The sequence below is a fragment of the Hypanus sabinus genome, chromosome 5 (genome assembly GCF_030144855.1).
Source record: "Hypanus sabinus isolate sHypSab1 chromosome 5, sHypSab1.hap1, whole genome shotgun sequence".
Classification (NCBI taxonomy): domain Eukaryota; kingdom Metazoa; phylum Chordata; class Chondrichthyes; order Myliobatiformes; family Dasyatidae; genus Hypanus; species Hypanus sabinus.
Genome location: NC_082710.1, coordinates 165,670,737 through 165,693,196, shown reverse-complemented (window position 1 = coordinate 165,693,196; position 22,460 = coordinate 165,670,737).

Genomic DNA, 22,460 nt, shown 5'->3' with positions numbered 1-22,460 from the left:
TTCAATAACTCTTTTGCTGAGTTGTTTGGAGTGCTTTTCCAGGATACTGAATCACCAGCGGTTGGATATTCCAGATACAGGTGTATTTTTACTACAATCTTGACTCCACACACATTTATATATAGCTAGGACACCTTAACTAATTAAGTAATTTAAAAAACCAATTGGCTGTACCAGTGATGATTTGGTGCGTTATGTTAAATGGGGTGAATACTTGTGCAACCAATTATTTTGTGTTTTATGTTTGTAATTAGTTTAGAACCACTTGTAGAGATCTGTTTTCACTTTGACATGTCTTTTTCTCTTGATCAAAAAGCCAAATTAAATCTGCCATGATTAATGTTGTAAAACAACAAAACATGAAAAATTCCAAGGGGGTGAATACTTTTTATAGGCACTGTATATTTACAGTAAATCAGAGTTTGATAGATTTTTGAATGGTCAGGGCATGAAGGGATATGGGAGAAGGTAGGAGATTGAGGCTGAGGGGGGACATTGGGTCAACTATGATGAAATAGCAGAGCAAACTCAATGTTCAAATGGCCAAATTTTCTCCTATACCTTATGATCTTGTGGTCTTATATAGAAGAGTTATTCACATTTTTCATTGAATCAAAGAAAAGTGGCATTATGTAGCAGATCCATATCATTGTACTTAATGGGAAAAGACACAAATTGATACATTACCCAACTCCACACGGAGGGACTCCACTGCAATGGAAAGAAACAAACATTTCGGGCATCCTATAAATATTTAGTACAGTGCATAAGCATATCACCCAACTGTAGTGAAGTTACTTAATTACTTTATGAAATAAATAGACAAATAAGGATGGGGGGAATAGATGATCAATTGTGACTCTCAAATGAATTGCACTTTTATTGCCAGCACAGTCCTGTAAGTAGTTTTATTAAAGTCATCAATATAGTTAATTCTCCACCTATTTGTGTGTCAGCAATAAAAGGTGACATTCTACTCACTGAACTCCAGTCCAAACCTTCTTAAATACCTAGATCAAAAGTGAACTCCTTTCTGAGAATATTATGTCCACCTGGTTCAACCTGCTTTCCAATTAAACTGGACACCCGATTATCTGAATATGTTGGTGAATCACTGGAAAACAGGCAAAAGGATTTACCTGACATATTCTGTCTTTGTTTTCGTTCTGAAAATAAATATGTATATACAGTTCATGTAATGAGCATCATCTATTGAGATCACAATTATGCTCCAGTGGGAGGGATTTAGAGACTTCAGACTACAACATAGATGTCATGCAATTGCTCAGACTAAGTAAGGAATAATGGAAGAGGAACATTAGGCTATTTGTGTCATTGAGCTCATTTCACCACATCAGGATTGATGTTGTTCTGCGATCACACCTATTTTCACTCTGAATGTGCACATCTCTGGATGCTCAATGTAAAAACCTTGGTATATTTTAGCACTCAAAAGACTCAACAAGTTCTTTCTACAACTCTATACACAAAATATTTTTCTTGCGATAGTTTCATATGTCAGGCCATTTTTTCTCTGCAAACAAATCAAAAATGTACTTGGCATCTGTTCTGCTATTCCATTTTGTATGCCTTAATGAGGTTCTAATTTTTTTAAATCATAACTGAATGCAAGCCACTACTAGTCAAACTTGTAGGACAATCATAACCGACCCTCCCTCCATCTCTGAACCTGCCAATGATTATGCTGTAATGAATTGCCTACAGGTTGTGAGAAGGAACTTAGACACGATAATTGGAATGCAGGCTTACTAAAAGCCTCAGTGCAATTTTAGCAAGAAAATCTCTGTACGCTAAACCATTTGTAACCAAGCTCAAAGTGCCATTTGATGAGTCTGCACATTAATCCGCTTGTGAAAAAGCACCTGCTCTTGAAGTTGGGTGCACAACAGCCTTCCAGGCTTAACAACTAATGCAATAATTTGACATTTCAACATCTCTTATTCAGAACATTCTCTCCCATAGAACTTTCATTTGGCTTTTCATATGTACATCTTCCTCTAGATATACTGTATTTCCTGTCTTAGTGTCATTGCCCTCTCTCAGCCAGTGCAACCACTGCTTGTGTAGTTTAATCACTCATAAACTCCACCACATCCCAGGTCCTCCACTTTGCCTTTTACAACCTTCTCCATTTTTTCCTGTAATTAAAAATTCTCCTTTTTAATCTCTAACTCTACCAAGTTTGGGTAATAGGTCATCAGCCTGAAACATTGCCTGGTCTCTGTATGGACCTTATCTGACTATCTGGGTATTTCTAAAATTTTCTGTTTTGTTTCAGTACAATAATGCCTGGTTTCCTCACATACACTGAATCACATGTTCAGTCAATATCCAAGATTCCTCCATTATCACTCCAAGTATAACCTTTACCATCAGCAGGGCAGAAAGACTGGAGCTGTGGATCCATGATATTCTGTTGGGGAGGCTCTTGGTATCCTCAGCATAGAGAATAGCCATCATAAAGCATCACAATATCAGATCAAATCTGGACAAAGTAACACTGATTGGTTACCTTCCCTCCTTCCCTCAGATAATGTTATGGATCCATGGATCCTGAACATCACTTGGAAGAAAACTAGAGGGTAATGAGTACACTGAATCTTCTCAACGTGGAGGATTCCTGTGCCTGCTTTGAGGGACTAAGAGTATTCTTCATCATATTACCTTCATTACCATATAAAATGATTATATGTAGAAATCCACAAAAGATCAAAAGCGAGTTATCTTCATAGAGTTAATAATTAAAGGTTTACTGAGAAATAAAATAGAGGTATATTTGTCATTATGCCCAAAGACTTTGGGACAAAATTATCTGTCCCAGGTTGAAGGACGTGTCAAGTAGATAAATATGGCATGGATGAAAGTTGACAGTAATACTACTTGTCCTTGTAGCTGCTGATATACCCAGTGGTCCTTCTGCATCAATCCATGAGAGTCTTGTTCAAGTGATCACTCCACAGTCCTGGCTTTCTTTTCACACTCACCATCATGTCATCATCTGCTATCATATAAAATTAGTAAATTTGGTGCTGTTCACTCCCTGAAAGACAAGATGGATTGCCTTGACCCATAGTGACCCATCATGAGGCGAAGAACTTGTGTGTGTTTGTTCTTGCAGAAATATGGCTCCCATGCACTGTGAGTTTTCAGGCTATGTCATGCAGAAACTGATGCTAATATCATTTTGTGGCCACATGCTATTGTAACTATACATGTGTGCACTTTCTCTTTTATGTACACCGTGGCCGGGAGAAATGATGTTTCGTTTAGCTGTATACATGTGTATGGTTGAATGACAATTAAGCTTGAACTTCAACACATTGGCTCAGAAGCAAGATGTGTTAATTACGGAGTATTAAAGAGCATGCCTAGATATACATTTACAATGAGCCACCAAACTGCTGGATTAAGAGAGCAACTGTCTCGTGAAGAATAGAAACACCGCCATACATATACACCAGTGCGACTACACAGCCGAGAGAGAGATCAGTATGAAGCATAGATGGTGGCAATTATTTAAAGAATTATCATGATTAACGGGGATTATGCCCCTACTTATGCCTTTTATTTTGTTGAAGTGCGGTTTAACTCAGACATACCAGACAACTACGATCAAATGCCAGCATATCAGCTATTTAGAGTGGATCGTAATAATACACTGTGCGGCAAGTCACGTGAAGGTGGTTTGTGCATGTTTACAAATAACAGATGGCATGGGGAAGTCTTAATTATGCTATCTTTTCCTCCGCTAACTTAAGAGGATCTTTTTCTTCGTTGTTAACCATTGAGCTACCCAGTAATTCCATTCTGTTATCCTGACCAATATTTATATTCTCCGTCATGCAAACTCTTAATCTGCTCAGCAGCTATTGGATGATAATGTATAAGATTTGAAAAATATACTTCCCAACACTGCCATTTTCATTATGAGGAATTTGAACCATTGTAACATTAAATAAGATCTGCCCAAATATCACCAAAGGATTACAAGTTCTTCCTCATCTCCATCCAAATTTACGCTCCTGAATCTTGAGGCTATGCCCCCTGGTTCTGGTCTCACCTACAAGTAGAAACAACTTTCCTGCCCCTATCTTATCTATCACTTTCATAATTTTATATGTTCTATAAGATCTCCTCTCATTCTTCTGAATTCCAGCGAATACAGTCCCAGGCAACTCCACCTCTCCTTATAGTCTAACCCCCTCATCTCTGGAATCATCCTGGTGAATGTAATCTGCACCCCTTCAAAGCCAGTATATCCTTTTTCAAGTAAGAAGACCAGAACTGTACACAGTATTCTGGGTGCATCCTCATCAGTACCCTGTACAGCTGCAGCATAACCTCCTTGCTGTTAAATTCAATCCCTCTAACAATGATCAGCATTCCATTTGCTTTCTTGATAACCTGCTGTTCCTGCAAAGCAGTCTTTTGTGATTCAGGTACAAGCACTCCCAAGTCCCTTTGCATAGCAGCATGCTGTATTTTTTTTCTTTTTAAATAATAATCTGCTCTTCCATTTTTCCTTCCAAACTGGATGACCTCACATTTACCAACATCGTACCCCATCTGCCAGTCCACTCACTTAACTCTTTGCAGACTCCCTGTATCTTCTGTACAATTTAATATCATCAGCAAACTTAGATACACTACACTTGGTTCCCTCTTCCTGATCATTGATATATATCGTGAACAATTATGGGCCCAGCACCAAACCCTGTGGCACACCACTCACCACTGATAGCCAACCAGAGTAACACCTATGTATCCCAACTCTCTGCTTTCTATTAGTTGACCAATCCTCTATCCATGCTAATATATCACCCCCAACTCTATGCATCCTAATCTTATGGATAAGTCATTTATGCGGCACCTTATTGAAAGCCTTCTGGAAATGCAAGTAAATAATGTTGATCTGTTCCCTTCTATCCTCTGTGCTCATTATAATCTCAAAGAATTCCAGTAAGCTTGTCAAACTTTGCTGAATCCCTGCTGTTCTGGAGATTTTCCACAAGAAGCTAATCCAGCTAGCTGTCAGTGGATTATGACTCTTCTTGACAGGAAGGAAGCATTATGTAAATTTGGGCTCCTATTTGTCCAATCCAATGTCTCCCCCGGGCAGTATTCTTTCACCTCTCATGTTTTTCTAATGGACTGCACTACCAGACTAATCAATTAAAATTCAAAGTTCACGAGTGACACGACTGTAGTTGGTCTCATCTCTAAAGATGAATGGCAGGCCATCTTGCAGCCGGTTATGCTCAAAACAACTTGCAACTTAATGATATCAAGACAGTGGAAATGAGGATTGATTTCTGCTGACAACCCCCTATCTAACCCCACCTTTGGAAATTAATGGTCAGGCTGTGTCTGTGGTGAGTCATTCGAATTCCTGCAGGTTACCATTACCAGTGCATTGAAGTGGGACAAGCAGATTATGCTCATTACTAGGAAAGCCTAGCAGAGACTATTCTTCCTATACCTACTTCAGAAACTTAACCTCTTTGGAGGTATCCTGATGAATTTTTACTTAGCCACCGTTAAAGGTGTTGTGATGACCTCTATCGCCATTTGGTTTCCTGCCACCTCCTCCCCCTCCAAGTCCAGCTTGCAGTGAGATGTCCACGCAGCGGAGTAGATCACTGGCTGTCAACCACCATCATTAAAAAACCTGTTTATTGCCAGAGCGAAGAATACAGTGAGCAAATTACTACTACCTTCCCCCCTGCCCAGCCAGCAGTCACCTATTCACCAAATTTCCATTGATGTGTCTCAACGTCCATTACCATTAAGTCTACATGTTATTTCTGAAGCTTTCTTTCCCTGTAGCTATGCAGCTTCACAGCAAGACTTACTCAGGTGTAATACCATTACTCTCCCTGCACAACATCTGTTAAATGGTCTTTTCTGCTGTCCTTGTTCTGTTGATAATTATTTAGTCTTTACATACGTTCACATTTAGGTTTGATTATTGAAATTTGCACACATAGCCATTCTGTTAATTGTTCATTGATCATGGCTGTTTGTACTATTGTCTTGTAAATTCTTGGTTGCTATTGTGCACTCTGTTATATATTGTCCTCTGTTTTATTCTTGGCCCTCCAAGAGAACTACAAACTTGTCACAGGGTTTGGAGGCCTGCATGGATCAATGACCCAGGGAGCTATATTGGCTGGAGTCAGGGCCTTGAGCTTTGTCTCTTGGTAGGGTCACCTATACCAAACAGGTGAAAAGGGTAGAGGTCAGACTAAGAGTGGTCCATTGGTCATCCAGGTTTGGGATTTTAGCTCAGGGTTAACAACACTGACTGGAAAAACAATTGCTATGGAAACAGCAATGAAGAATCCTTCTATGCAGACAGAGATGGAAAGTCGTCATGCTGCCCTAAATGCCAGTGGTGTAATGTGCATTAAGTTTATTCTTGGCACTGAACCACAATTCTTCTGGTATATTTCACATCCTAGCGATAAATTGATTCTGAATTAATGGAGGTTGTGGTTTTCATCAATATCAACCTCTCCAATAAAAACAGGGCAAGAAGTGCAAGTAAAGATTCTATAAATTTTGTCCTTTTTTTCAGATTTTCCACCACAACAGAACTGGTATTGGTACAGAAGCCAGTATTGGCTTTCACTTCAAACAAGGGGAAAAAAAGTGGAGTACATTGAACAGAGAAACTCGGAGGCAAGCTAATCTAGTACAGCAACACCAGTCAAACCAACCTCAAAAATCACACAAATATCCTGTTATCCTCTTTTACAAGATGGATGTAAATCTAATCAAGACAAAATGCTGCCTCCACGTCAAATGAAAAATAACAGAAGATGATTTAAAACAGTCCTGTCAATTATTATACAACTAATAAGTTTCTATTGATTATGATTTTTTTTTTCACCAGCATTCATAAGACCTTAAGATATTGGAGCAGAATTAGGCCATTCAGCCCAATGAGTCTGCATCACCATTCCATCATGGCTGATCCCAGATCCCATTCAATCCCACACACCTGCCTTCTCACCACATCCTTTAATGCCCTGACCAATCAGGAAACTTTCAACTGCCGCCTTAAATACACCCATGGACTTGGCCTCCACCACTGACTGTGGCAGAATATTCCACAGATTCACTACTCTCTGGCTTAAAAAATTCCTCCTTACCTCTGCTTTCAAGGGTCACCCCTCAACTTTGGGGTTGTGCCCTCTAGTTCTGGATACCCCCATCATAGGAAACATCCTCTCCATATCCACCCTATATAGTCCTTTCAACATTTAGAATCTTTCAGTGAGATACCCCCACATTATTCTAAGTTCTAGTGAGTACAGGCCCAAAGCTGCCTAAACCTCCTCATATGTTAACCCCTTCATTTCTGGAATCATCCTCGTGAACCTCCTCTAGACTCTCTCCAATGACAACACCTCCTTTCTGAGGTATGGGGCCCAAAACTATTGGCAATACTCCAACTGTGGCCTGACTAGTGTCATATAAAGGCTCAGCATTATCTCTTTTCTTTTATATTCTACTCCCCGGAAATAAATGCCAGCTTTCCATTTACCTTCCTTACCAGAGATTCAGTCTGTAAATTAACCTTCTGGGAGTCTTGCATGAAGACTCCTAAGACCCGCTGCACCTCTGATGTTTGAACCTTCTCCCCATTTAGATCATAGTCAACACTATTGTTCCTTTTGTCAAAAATACATCATCCCAACACTGTAGTCCATCTTCCACTTTTTTTTGCCCACTCCTCCAGTTTGTCTCAGTCCTGCTGCAATCACATTGCTTCCTCTGCACTGCCTACCACCCACTCACCCACCCCTACCTATCCATCCACAAACTTTGCCACAAAGCCATTAACTAAAACTTTGACAAACAATGTGAAAGTAACGGTCCCAATACTGACCTTTGAAGAACACCACTAGTCGCCAACAGCCAATCAGAAAAGGCACCTTTTATTCCCACTTGCCGCCTCCTGCCTGTCAGCTATTCCGCTATCCATGCCCCCATCTTTCCTGTAACGCCATAGGATTTTACCTTGTTCATCTCCAGACCCAAGTTCAAACGCATTTTTAGATCCTAGAAGTATGAGGAAAACACCCATGACTGGACTCACATAGAATCATTACGATTCGAATGAAACTTTTCCCATGTGCACAGCTGAAAATAATATTAATACGTTTATGACGAATCTACATTTAATTAGGCATTTTCTTCATTTATTTGAATACAGCGAACCCTCCAGCCCTTCAAGGCACGCCACCCAGCAGAATCCCAATTTAGTCCTAGCCTAATCACGAGACAATTTAAAATTACCAACTAACCTGCAAGCCTGTAGGTCTTTGGACTTTGGGAGGAAACCGGAGCGCCCGAAGGAAACCCAAGAAGTCACAGGAGGAACGTGCAGGACTCCTTCCTTACAAGCACGGGAATTGAACTTGGGTCGCATGTAATGCAAAGTGTTGCTCTACCCACCGAAATAGGGATTGAGTTGACAATGCTACACAAAGCGAGGGAATGATCTCTAGATCATTAATCCGACAAAGAGCAGGTCGGTCGAATAACCTGCTTTGTGACGGTGATCGAATTTACTTGACATTGTTGCTGTGTTAGATGCTGTAAGGCTTGTTAGCCGCCGGAATTATATACATATATATCCTCGAGGATTTCATAAAACCTTAATTTACATTCAGAAGTTGCAAGGATTTTCTGCTGGACATCAAAGTGTCAATCTAATAATTTCCCACTACATGTGTCGTCGCCTGAATTCGTGTCAAGAAAATAAATATTATTACTTGGCATGAATCAAGCAGTTTGATTTTTCTCACACTCAGTTTATTTCGTTGGTAAACGAAAAAGAATCTAATCTATCTACATCATACTGATAGATATGAAACGTACGATTGATAAGTCATGGAATCTTTCCCAGTCGGCGAGTTTGCCTTTAGGAAAGAAGTTCGCAACAACAGAAATACCAAGGCCAGATGACAGGAAGTGGTGTTTCAACTTTGTGTTACAAAAATATTGCATTCGCTGGAAACATCGCAGAGGATATAGATTCGAGGATTTGAGTTGTATCAAATACTTTTCGATTCTTTTTCATCTCCTCGAACCTTTGAAGCTCTTTTTTTTGAGACGGCGCAGTCATCAGAGCATATCAACAAGTAGGTTTCGGCCTCTTCGACCTCTTAGAGTCTTGTAATGAAAACTTAGACCTCAGATAATTCGCTTTGTTGTATACATTTCTCGGTCTAATGTGATCAATCCCTTCCTTCTGTCATCTCTTTAATTTTCCACCGTCTCTTCCTCTCTCTTCCCTCTCCTTCAAACTGGACCTTCGATTTGGTCTTGACTATTACCAAGCAACAGTACGGGAAACAGATTACTGTTCCCTGAATATTGTCTATCTCGGCATTTTGAGACGAGCACTGCCGATCTGGGAGGAGATCGAAATCTAGAAACGTGTCAACGAAGGATGTGGGCTTGTTTCAGGTTTTCTTTTGGATAAATCAGTACTACAATAGAGTCCATTTTCTATCTTTACACTATAATTGCTGAATGCTACTTCAAGAAAGAAACAATAAGCGAGCCTACCTGTGACGGATTTTCAAAAATATTGGCAGTTAATGATTGAAATCCACTTCGACAACGATCAGGCAATTTTCGAAAAGAATTCAAGAATGGGGCTGTTTACTGCGTTAAATCTGTGCGTCGGGGACTTCAGAGTCAACTATGTGAAAACTGGAATCGCTTCAGCAAAATGATACATTTTATCAGGCATTGAGCACATCCTGAAAGTGCTGCTTCTGCAATTTTTCTACTGACAATCCTTTCCCGGTTCGAAACGGTAACAATTTGAAACCGAATGGTCGCGCTACTTATCCGTTTCCGCCTCTCTCGCTCGGCGGTTGGCAAAAGAAGCGTGCAGCCTTTCACTCTCAGCTGCCAGTACTGTATTCCCTACTCAGACAGAACTTCAAAGCTTTAATTGTGCGTCTCTTGCCTTTCTCCATTTAAAAGACAGTAACAGTTATATTAAAAAAATACAACGACACGCCCCAATCATTAAAAATAAACACTATTTAATTAATTCCAAATCAACTACTGTCTCTAATTAAACACATCCAATTTTACAAAGCCTATGATGTTACATTAGCACAGTTTAATTGGCCCAATAATAAATGCTATTTCATAGAAGCTCCGCCTGGTATTTGGCGATGTATTAGTACTATACTTGTGCAAAATAAGAACAGAATATGCTGGGGATGCACTCACGCAAGGCAGAAATAGAACACAGAACAGTGCATCAAAGGAACTGACCCTTTGATCCACAAATAAATTAGTAATCTAAACTAATTCCTTATGCCTACCCAATTTCCATATCCTTCTATTTTCCTCATATTTACAGCATGTGCCTATCTAAAGCCTATTAAAAGTCTATAATGTAACTGCCTCTACCACAATTCCAGGCACCCACACTCCGTGTAAAAATCTTGCCGTTAAATTAACCCCTTTCATCTTAAATGCATGTCTTCTGATATCGGACATTTCCACCTGGGGGGTGGGGAGGATACTGTTTGGCTACTCTCTCTATACTTCTCATAAACTTATAAACCTCAAACCGCGACCCTGCAAAGAAAACAATCTCGGTTTGTCCAACCTCTCATTACAGCATAAACTGTCCAATCCCGAGAGCACGCTGGTAAACCACAGATTTCTTCTGGCCTCTGCAGGGTGCCGGAGAACGTTGGGCTCCGAGGTGTTTATAGCACCTGAACTAGTTTGTTGTTGTTTAAAGACTGTTTATTGCATTATTTAAGCAAAAACCCAATTAGTGCTAATCGCCGGGTTCTCGTTCCGAGAATGTTCTTTCTCGAGGTGTTGCTCGGCCGAGTCAGTGATTTTCTTTTGGGATTGTTATGAATAAACTTTCGTTACCGTTCTACATCGGAATATGTCTTTCCTGTTCACTTGGGTTCTGATACTACCAGCAAACATCGTGACTAAAGGACCCACCCAGTGGAGGTTGAACAACGGTATTTTGACATCAGTGTTTGGCGGCGAGGGTACTTTCTATTCTCAGTGCATGTCTGGAACTACGTTCCGAGTTTTTGTAATGTGCGTTCTGAGTTTCTTCGGTTTCTGTTCTGAGCTTTTCAAGCCGATACTCGGGTTTCCAGTTTCGGGATTCTATGACTCAAGTCTGCATAATAAGTGAGTGCTTCAGCACGCATCAACAAAATTCGTTTGATTCAACAAATCAGCATCCAAGTCAATAGCGTAAATAGAAGAATAAACCAGTTTGAGCAAGACCCTTCCAGCTTCCTTCCTTGGATTTCGAGTTTCATGTTTACAAAGTCTTCACGACTTTCTCAGATCCTAAACGCTCGAGGTTCCCTTCGATGTTCTTCCCGCACAGAGGTATCCCAAGCCCCTCCGCCGGGGCTCCCAGGTCTCGCGAGTAGTCACTGGATCCCGAGATTTGCCGTCTCCATGGGCGACGGTGCCCAAGGAGACGGGAGAGTTGGTCCTGCAATGAGTCTTTCGGGCCTGTGCGGGCGCTGCAGAGCTTTGGGCTCCGAGGTGTTTATAGTACCTGAATTGTTTTATTGTTTGACGACAGTTTATCGCTTAGAGTTCCTTGTGTTTTTCTCGAGGGACTTGCTCTTTGTAGTCAGGTCGCCTGGCGCAATCTGTTTAAGCTTGTTAAATTTATTTTGATGCCCTGGGGATTCCCGGTTACCTGTGTCGCTCGGCCGAACCTCCAATATTCTCCGATATTATTATAAATAAATTTCCGTCGCCGTCTTTACATCCGAGCCTGTTGTTCAATATCTTCCGATATTGCCTGCACATATCGTGACGCTGACATAATGTCTATAATAGGATGAGTAAAACTGCATGCAGTACTCCAGATGCAACCTAACTATTTTATAAAGCTGCAACATAATTTCCTGACTTTTGTCCATAGGCCAAAGCCAGCATGGTCTCCTGAAAGAAAAATCCCGCCTGACAAGCCTTCTGCAATTCTTTGAGGAAATTACAAGTAGGGTAGACATAGGAGATGCAGTAGATGTAGTGCACTTTGATCTTCAGAAGACCTTTGACAAGGTGCCGCACATGAGGCTGCTTAGCAAGATAAGAGCCCAAGTAATTACAGGGAATTTATTAGCATGGGTGGAGCATTGGCAGAAAATAGAGATCCTCTTCTGTCTGGCTGCCAGTTACCAATGAAGTTCCACAGGGGTCAGTGTTGGGACCGCTGCTTTTTTACGATGTATGTCAATGACTTGGACTATGATATTAAAGGACTTGTGGCTAAGTTTGCCAATGGTGAATAGGTGGAGGAGCAGATAGCGCTGTGGAAATGGAGAACCTGCAGAGAGTCTTAGATAGTTTAGGGGAATGGGCAAAGAAGTGGCAAATGAAATAGAATGTTGGAAAGTTTATGGTCATGCACTTGGTGGAAGAAATAAACTGCGGACTATTATTTAAATGGGGAAAGAATACGAAAAGATGCAAAAGGACTTGGGAGTCCTTGTGCAAGATACCCTAAAGGTTAACCTCCAATTTGTGTCAGTTGTGAAGAAGGTGAATGTAATGTTGGCATTCATTTCTATAGGTATAGAATATAAGAGCAGGGATGTGATGTTGAGGCTCTATAAGACACTGGTGAGACCACACTTGGAATATTGTGTGCAGTTTTGGGCTTCTTATTTCAGAAAGGGTATACTGATATTGGAGAGGGTTCAGAGAAGATTCACGAAAATGATTCCAGAAATGAAAGGGTTACTATATGATGACTGGCTTGCAGCTCTTGGGCTTTATTTGTTGGAGTTCAGGAGAATGAGGGGGGATCTCATAGAAACATTCTGAATGTTAAAAGCCCTGAACAGATTAGATATGGCAAAGTTATTTCCCATGGTAGGGGATTTTAGGACAAGAAGGCATGACTTCAGGATTAAGGGACATCCTTTTAGAACTGAGATGCTGAGAAATTACTTTAGAGAGTGGTAAATCTATGGAATTTATTGCCATGAGCGGCTTTGGAGGCCAGGTCATTGGGTGTATTTGAGGCGAAGATAGGTTATTGATTAGCCAGGACATCAAAGGGTATGGGGAGAAGGCAGGGGAGTGAGGATGACTGGAAGAATCGAATCAGCCCGTGATTGAATGGCAGAGCAGTCTAGATGGACTGAATGGCCTACTTCTGCTCCTATGTCTTATGGTCTTGTGGTCTTTTGAACTCAATGCCTCAACTAATAAAGACAAATATGCCACATGCCTTCCTATCAACCTGCGTAGCCACTTTCAGTGAGATATGAACTTGGACCCCAAGATGCATCTACTCACCAAAATTTGAAGGTCTTGCCGTTATCAGTGTACAATATCTTTACATTTGACCTACAAAGCTGCAGTTTTAGAACATAGAATAGTACAGCAATTACAGGCCCTTCAGCCCACAATGTTGTGCTGATCCTCAACCCTGCCTCCCATATAACCCCCTACCTTAAATTCCTCCATATACCTGTCTAGTAGTCTCTTAAACTTCACTAGTCTGTCTTCCTCCACCACTGACTCAGGCTGCATTCCACGCACCAACCACTCTCTGAGTGAAAAACCTTCATCTAATATCCCCCTTGAACTTCCCTCCCCTTAACTTAAAGCCATGTCCTCTTGTATTGAGCAGTGGTGCCCTGGGGAAGAGGCGCTGGCTGTCCACTCTGTCTATTCCTCTTAATATCTTGTATACCTCTATCATGTCTCCTCTCATCCTCCTCCTCTCCCAAGAGTAAAGCTCTAGCTCCCTTAATCTCTGATCATAATCCATACTCTCTAAACCAGGCAGCATCCTGGTAAATCTCCTCTGTACCCTTTCCAATGCTTCCACATCTTTCCTATACTGAGGTGACCAGAACTGGACACAGTACTCTAAGTGTGGCCTAATTAGAGTTTTAGACAGCTGCATCATTACATCGCGTCTCTTAAACTCTATCCCTCGCCTTATGAAAGGTAACACCCCATAAGCTTTCTTAACTACCCTATCTACCCGTGAGGCAACTTTCAGGGATCTGTGGACATGTACCCCCCAGATCCCTCTGCTCCTCCACACTACCAAGCATCCTGCCATTTACTTTGTACTCTGCCTTGGAGTTTGTCCTTCCAAAGTGTACCACCTCACACTTCTCCAGGTTGAACTCCATCTGCCACTGCTCAGCCCACTTCTGCATCCTATCAATGTCTCTCTGCAATATTCAAGAATCCTCTACACTATCTACAACATCACCAACCTTTGTGTTGTCTGCAAACTTGCCAACCCACCCTTCTAACCCCACATCCGGGTCATTAATAAAAATCATAAAAAGTAGAGGTCCCAGAACAGATCCTTGTGGGACACCACTAGTCACAATCCTCCAATCTGAATGTACTCCCTCCACCATGACCCTCTACTTTCTACAGACAAGCCAATTCTGAATCCACCTGGCCAAACTTCCCTGGGTCCCATGCCTTCTGACTTTCTGAATAAGCCTACCGTGTGGAACCTTCTCAAGTGCCTTACTAAAATCCATGTAAATCACATCCACTGAACTAACCTCATCTATATGCCTGGTCACCTCCTCAAAGAACTCTATCAGGCTTGTTAGGCATGATCTGCCCTTCACAAAGCCATGCTGACTGTCCCTGATCAGACCATGATTCTCTAAATGCCCATAGATCCTATCTCTAAGAATCTTTTTCAACAGCTTTCCCACCACAGATGCAAGGCTCACTGCTCTATAATTACCTGGACTATCCCCGCTACCTTTTTTGAACAAGGGGACAACATTTGCCTCCCTCCAATCCTCCGGTACCATTCCTGTGGACAATGAGGACATAAAGATCCTAGCCAGAGGTTCATCAATCTCTTCCCTTGCCTTATAGAGCAGCCTGGGGAATAATCCATCAGGCCCCGGGGACTTATCCGTCCTAATGTATTTTAACAACTCCAACACTTCCTCTCTCTTAATATCAACCTGCTCCAGAACATCAACCTCATTCATACTGTCCTCACCGTCATCAAATTCCCTCTCAGTGGTGAATACTGAAGAAGTATTCATTGAGGACTTTGCTCACTTCCACAGCCTCCAGGCATATCTTCCCACTTTTATCTCTAATCGGTCCTACCTTCACTCCTGTCATCCTTTTGTTCTTCACATAATTGAAGAATGCCTTGGGATTTTCCTTTACCCTATTCACCAAGGCCTTCTCATGCCCCCTTCTTGCTCTTCTCAGCCCCTTCTTAAGGTCCTTTCTTGCTACCCTATGTTCCTCAATAGACCCATCTGATCCTTGCTTCCTAAACCTCATGTATGCTGTCTTCTTCCGCCTGACTAGATTTTCCACTTCACTTGTCACCTATGGTTCCTTCACCCTACCATTCTTTATCTTCCTCACTGGGACAAATTTATCCCCAACATCCTGCAAGAGATCCTTAAACATTGACCACATGACCATAGTACATTTCCCTGCAAAAACATAATCCCAATTCACACCCACAAGTTCTAGCCTTACAGCCTCATAATTTGCCCTTCCCCAGTTAAAAATTTTTCTATCCTCTCTGATTCTATCCTTTTCCATGATAATGCTAAAGGTCAGGGAGCGGTGATCACTGTCCCCCAGATGCTCACCCATTGACAGATCTGTGACCTGACCCAGTTCGTTACCTAATACTAGATCTAGTATGACATTCCCCCAAGTCGGCCTGTCAACATACTGTGACAGGAATCCATCCTGGACACACTTAACAAACTCTGCCCCATCTAAACCCTTGGAACTAATCAAGTGCCAATCATTATTAGGGAAGTTAAAGTCACCCATGATAACAACCCTGTTATTTTTTCACCTTTTCAAAATCTGCCTCCCAATCTGCTCCTCGGTATCTCTGCTGCTACCAGGGGGCCTATAGAATACCCCCAGTAGAATAACTGCTCCCTTCCTGTTCCTGACTTCCACCCATACTGACTCAAAAGAGGATCCTGCTACATTACCCACCCTTTCTGCAGCTGTAATAGTATCCCTGACCAGTAATTCCACCACTCCTCCCCTTTCCCCCCTCTCTATCCCTTTTAAAGCACTGAAATCCAGGAATATTGAGAATCCATTCCTGCCCTGGTGCCAGCCAAGTCTCCGTAATGGCTACAACATCATAATTCCATGTATGTATCCAAGCTCTCAGTTCATCACCTTTGTCCCTGATGCTTCTTGCATTGAAGTACACACACTTTCGCCCTTCTACCTTACTACCTTTATACCCTTTATTCTGCTGCTCTTTCCTCAAAGCCTCTCGATATGTTAGATCTGGCTTTACTCTATGCACTTCTTTCACTGCTCAATCACTCTGCGTCCCAACCCCCTTGGAAATTAGTTTAAACCCTCCCAGAGTGGACAGCAGTAGATAGAGGCATTAGTAATGATCATTAAAAAACATTGGTCTTGGGCATGATTCCAGAGGACTGGAACATTGCCAATGTCACTCCACTCTTTCAGAAAGGAGGGAGGCAGCAGGAAGGAAATTATAGATGTGTTAGCCTGACCTCAGTGGTTGGGAAGATGTTGGAGTCAATTGTTAAGGATGAGATTATGAAGTACTTTGTGACACAGGACAAGGTAGGACCAAGTCAGCATGGTTTCCTTAAGAGGAAATATTGCTTGATTAACCTGTTGGAATTCTTTCAGATTACATGTAAGATAGATAAAGGGGATGTTGTGTATTTGGATTTTTAGAAGGCCATTGTCAAGTTGCCACACACGAGGCTGCTTATCAAGTTAAGAGCCTATGCTATTACAGGAATGTTCTTGGCATGATTAGGATATTGGCTGATTGGTGGTAGGCAGCAAGTGGTAATAAAATAATCCTTTTCTGGTTGGCTGCTCGTGACTAAGGGTGTTCCACAGAGGTCAGTGTGGGGACCACTTCTTTTTATGCTGTGTATTAATGACTTAGATGATGCAATAGATAGCTTTGTTGCCAAGTTTGCAGATGATATGAAGATTGATGGAGGAGCAGGTAGCCTTGAGGTAACAGGTAGGCTGCAGAAGGACTTAAACAGATTAGGAGAATGGGCAAGAGAGTGCCACATGAAATACAATACTGTAAAATGCATGGTCATGCACTTTGGTCGTAAAAATACATACGCAGACTATATTCTAAATGGGGAGAAAAAAATTAAAATCTGAGATGCAAAGGGAGAAGGCCGGGGAGTGGGGCTGGGGAGTGGAGAAAAGGATCAGCCATGACTGAATTGTGGAGCAGACTCGATGGGCCAAATCGCCTAATTCTGCTCCTATGTCTTGTGGTATTAATGCTCTTTAATTGACCCAGCACTACATCCTCTTTTACCATAAAATGTCCTAGCATATTAATGGTCTCAGCACTGATCTTCCTATCCTGTAGATCCTTCTTCTTAGTAAATACTAATGTGAATTATTCACTAGGGACCTCAGCCACATCCTTCTCACCTAAGCAAATGTTGCCCTATTAATGCTTGCATGATCCCAAACTCTCCCTTGTTATTTTCTTGCTCCCAGTTTTTGTATAGGATGCCTTGAGACTCTCTTTAATCCTACTTGTCAATGATGTTTCATGGTCATTCCTGGCTTTCCTAATCCACTTCTTGAGTTCTTTTCTGACTTCTTTATAATCCCCCCCCCCCCCAAGGCCCCATTTGATCCTAGTTCCTAAGCTTTACATTCTTCTCCTTTTTGTTCTTGACTAAATTCATCACCTCCCTCTACATCCAAGGTTCTTTTACCTTGCCATCCTTGTGTCTGGAACATGCCTGTGCTACACTCTGTGCAATTGATCTTTAACCGCCCTCCACATATCAGATGTGGACTTTCCCAAAAGCAGTTGTTCCCATTAAACTCCCCTTAGTTCCTGCCTGGTCCTCTCATAATTTGTGGTGCACCAGTTTAATATTCTCCCTCGAGGTAATGCTTATCCTTATCTGCTAAACAACTTAAAGATCAGTCACCATTACCCAATATCAGATCCATACTGCCCTTCTCTTGTTGGACTGTCTACATATTGATTAAGAAACCCACCTGGACGTGCATAACAAATTCTGCCCTATCTAAAACACTTGCACTAAGATGGTCCCACCTTATATTAGGAAAGTTGAAGTCCACAATGACAACATCCCTATTTTTTTGTACCCTTCCTTAATGTGCTTGCATATCGGTTCCTTAATGTCCCAGTGCCTGTTGTGGGGTAGGTCTTTAGTACATTCCCATCAGAATGATTGCTCTCTCCCCTATTTTTGACTTCTACCTGTAAAGACTCAGTGAACAAGCCTCCTTTATGTCCCCTCTGATATAGCTGTGATATTATCCCTGTATAGTAGTGCAACTCCACCCACTCTTTTACCTCCCTCTCTACTTTTTCTAAAACATTGAAACCCTGGGATGTTAAGTACCCATTCCTGTTCCTCTATCAACCAAGTCTCTGTGATGGCCACAACAGCATATTTCCATGTACTGATCCATGCTCTAAGTTCATCACCTTTACCCATAATACTCCCAGCATTAAAACACACACACACACTTCAAACTATCTGTCTTATCATATCTATTACCTTGCACCTGCCTTTTTTTTTTACTGGCCCTGATAACTACTTTCCTCTGCATCCATGACCTAGTGCTTTGGTTCCCTTCTCCCTGCCAAACTAGTTTAAACCCACCCCTCTCCCTCCCCAGGTAGCACCAGTGAACCTCCCAGCTAGATTATTGGCTCCCCTCCAGTTTAGGTGAGACCCACCCCTCTTGCCCTAGAAAAGGTTCCAATGATCCAAGAACCTCTGCCAGTTCATTAGCCACTCATTCATCTATACTATCATCCTTTTCCTACCCTGAATAGCACTTGGCACTAGGAGTAATCTAGAGATTACTACCTTGGAAGTCCAGCTCTTTAGTTTCTTTCCTAACTCTTCGTACTCTCTGAGAAATGGATGTTTCAGGTTAAGGAACTTCCATAAAAGCTGATAACTGCCAGGTCCCGCTGCTACCTGAGTATCTATTATTTTCTGTTTTTTGTTCTTCTAGACAATAGACAATAGACAATAGGTGCAGAAGTAGACCATTCGGCCCCTCGAGTCTGCACCGCTTCATCATCTGCAAATTTGTTTTTGTTTTCCACAATTGTTGCTGCCACCTTACAATGATGGCCTGATTTTCTTTAGAAAGGACATCCTCACTAGATATTCACACATCCTTCTTCATCAGTGAGAAACCGCATCAATTTTCTGGCAATGTTCCACAAGGCAAATCAACAGCACCAATCATCACTCACTCATAACTCAAAAACAAAATTTGAAGATTTAAAAATGTGACTAGAGATGGAGAGTGACTGTCTTTAAATTAAAACAACCTGCACCCATGTAGTAATGACAAAAAGACATGGGTCGGGGAAAGGGGGGAGGGGTTTAGGACTACAGATTATCCAAGCTGTTAAACTGTAAATTTAATTTTTTTTACAAATAAAAAACAATATTTAATCAAGCTGCCTTGTAAATCTTCATCTAACAAGTGACACTGGGTCACTTGTTAAATTGCACTGAAATTGATAAAAGACTATAAATGTATTGAAGGGTATATTAAGGAGGCCATTTATAATTTGGTCACTGATCAGCCAAGAACCCAAGTAATGGTGACAAGGGTGTTAATTATTATCCAGTAGATCCCATGTTCCTTTCTAAAGTAATCAAAAAGATTGTGATTGATTTAAACGTGTGATGATGGTTGGGATGATAAAAAATTAAATACTTTTACACAGAGGTATAAAAGAAAGGTTTTATTTTGGAATGAAAGGGTGGGGGCGGAATGAATTCTGGACCTTAGAACTCAGATGGATGAAGGCAATTATATAGTGCAAGGAATAGAAAAACTTATACATTTTTATTGTAGTTGCTGAAAGGTACAAAGAGAAAAATGACTTTGGAACTTAGAGCAAACACAAATTTAAAAAATCAAAATGTTCCTTTCCAGGACCCATTCAAGCCATGCACATGTTCAATGGGTAGAACCTGACTGACAATAGACCACAGACAGCAGTTCTGGAAACCCATGTTTACTGATGATAAATGGTAGGTCAGACTTTAAGATTTTGTCAGATGATTCCAAATGGTACCACATGGTTTCAAAGTTGTGCTTAACTGTCAACCAGAAGTATCGGTTATATGCCAGGGATATTTGCTCCATTGCAATTATTTTTTCCAAGGTGATGGTTTGAGAAGTCTAGGAACTTGCATTGATTTTAACAATTGCCAAATTATCAACTGACTTAAACCTTGACTTCATAAATTAGTCAGAGCTTTGAGGTTTTTGAGAATGTATCATGCAAAAGTATGCAGAAGCCAATGGAATACCTGTTTTTCCACAACCTATAAATAATTTTGTAATAAAATATAAATTCATGATTTTATATGCATGGCTACAGGCATTATTGTACTCCCAACACTGCTCTAAAATCAGAGAGCATGCAGTTAGCACAATAGTATTACAGTGCCAGCGACCTGTATTCAATTCTTGCCACCGTCTGTAAGAAATTCGTATGTTCTCCTCATTACCACAGGGGTTTCCTCCAGATGCTCCAGTTTCCTCCTACATTCCAAAGATGTTCAGATTACGAGGTGAACTAGTTGTAACTGGGCCGTACAGGCTTGTTGGGCCAGAAGCCACCATCTGTGAGCAGTTCTCCTCATGACTGAAGGGGTTTCCTCCGGGTGCTCCAGTTTACTCCCACAGTCCGATTATTATATGGGGTCATAGGTTAATTGGTCACATGGATGTGATTGGTGGTGTGGGATCTCCACAGTAAAAAATAATATAGTGGAAAGGCAAGAAGCATTCAAACTCAAGAAATTGTGTTGATACCTGCATTACAGCTGCAGTGATGGGAAAAAGAGAAAGTATCTTCAATCATAATGGATAGCATCCCAAGCATAATATTGCATTACTAGTACCATCCAACTGTATCAGTGATGAGCAGTGACATTTTTTTGACTTGTAATGCATGTTGCTCATATCAGTCTAATACACTTCAACTCACATGTGATTGTGGCTTCATGTATACAAAGACCCACCCCTCTGTGATGTTTGGTGTTTGATTGCAATCACCCCGGTGGAACTGAGCATCAGTTTACAGCAAAGAGTTTCGTTCTCATGAGCCTCCAACCTAAATAGGCAAAACACACACTGAAGATCTTTTTTTTTAAAAAAATTGGATGCTGCGAAATTTACTATGAAGTTAAGGGCTGGCCAATATTTTCCATTCTCAAAAACATACTATACTGTCATATTGGCACCATATGGCTGCTTATGCAGCTTGCTCTGTACAGTCCAGCTGATGTTGCCCGCATTCAAAGATAATATGCTTCAATACATTGGCTGGGGGACATATTAAAATGCTTATGAAAGTGGAAACACAAGAGACAGCAGATGCTGGAATCTGGAGCAACAAACAATCAAGAGGAAGAACTCAGCAGATCAAACAGTATCTGTAGGAGGAAAGGGATTGTGGACATGTTGGGTTGAAAGGGGGCTGTATAAATGTACAGAAGAAATATCTTGAATATTATAAAAAATAATCAGATATTGCCAAAGCCAGAGCCCAATATATAGGTAACAACATGACAAAGAAAATTGATCAACACAGAATCTGAGTGTTAATAGTTGAGTGATAAATGTGGAGAGGATATATTCTATAGTGGGGGAGTTAGAACCAGAGGGCACAGCCTCAAAATAGGACACCCACTTAGAACAGAGATGAAGAATTTCTTTCGCCAAAGAATGGTGAATATGTGAAATTAATTGTCACAAAGAGCTGTGGAGGCCAAATTACTGGGTATATTTAAACCGGAGATGATAGGTTCTTGATTAGTACAGATGTCAAAGGTTACAAGGAGAAGGCAGGAGAACGAGGTTGAGAGGGATAATAAATCAGCCATGGTGGAATGGCAGAGCATACTCGCTGGCCCAATTGGCTTAATTCTTATTCTTTGTCTTACAGTCTAAAAATAAGTTAAAATGAAAGCCAATGTTCAATTCACAGATTACAATATCACAGAGTAAAATATTAATCATCACTGAGTCTGAATGTTGATAGTTTAGTGATAAATATTGGATAAAAATTAGATGAAATGCAGCACTGCCTCACTACTGGAACCCACAGCCTTAGAAAAAAATAATTTTGGACCAGATTTTATTCAATGGATTAAATTACTTTATCTATCTCCTTCTGCTCAGTTTCTTAATAATTTTCAAAATTCCAAACCATTTAAACTTCATCGCAGAACTAGACAAGGCTGTCTGTTGAGCCCTTTGCTCTTTGACCTAGCTTCAGAACCCCTTGCCATTGCTTTTTGAGAATCTAATAATATCTGTGATATTTTAAGGAGAGGTATTAATCAAAAAAT